At 51.5% G+C, this 561-nt stretch overlaps 1 protein-coding gene across 1 annotated transcript in view; it reads right to left on the bottom strand.

The window, feature by feature from the left end:
* Positions 1–561, bottom strand: part of NOTCH3 (notch receptor 3) — a 92,648-nt gene that overhangs the window by 57,667 nt on the left and 34,420 nt on the right. The gene's annotated exons all lie outside the window — the stretch shown is intronic.

Genomic DNA, 561 nt, shown 5'->3' with positions numbered 1-561 from the left:
CATGGCTGGGTGGGAGAGTGTGCGGTTGGCGCTAGTCAATGGGTGTATCTCATGGAAGTACATTGCCACTCCTGGGTGGATTCCAACCATCAGTCTTCAGGTTAATAGCCAAGTGGAAGCTGTATGCACTGACTCGTGTCCTTGCTAGGGCCTCACTAGGGAGAGAGATGCAAGCAAAATAAAAGTGGCCCCTACCCACTGGATGGAGTCCCTGGGTTGTGAAAACACTGAAGCGCTCAACTATAAGCCTAACAGTTGGCCGTTCAAACCTACCCAGAGGTGTCTCCCAAGATAGGCCTGGCAACCTGCTTCCGAAAGTCACAGCCACAAAAAGTTCACGGAGCAGTTGTACCCTCCAGGGTCACTGAGAGTCAGAGATGACTCCAAGCAACTCACAACTTTCCCCTTTGATGCTCACAGCCAAGCCAGACAAAGAGAACATAGACAATAATGAATTAATATTTAACACGACGACAGGCAGGAGAGGGCCAGGGAGGGTGATGGGGTGAAGATATGTCCACATCCCAGAACCTGTGAAGGTGACCTTAGCGGGGGTGGGGG

The sequence above is a fragment of the Orycteropus afer genome, unplaced genomic scaffold (genome assembly GCF_000298275.1).
Source record: "Orycteropus afer afer isolate SDZICR_OR568_19922 unplaced genomic scaffold, OryAfe1.0 scaffold00772, whole genome shotgun sequence".
Lineage (NCBI taxonomy): Eukaryota > Metazoa > Chordata > Mammalia > Tubulidentata > Orycteropodidae > Orycteropus > Orycteropus afer.
Note: the sequence above shows the minus strand (reverse complement) of the source record. Positions and strands in the feature narration are given on the sequence as shown.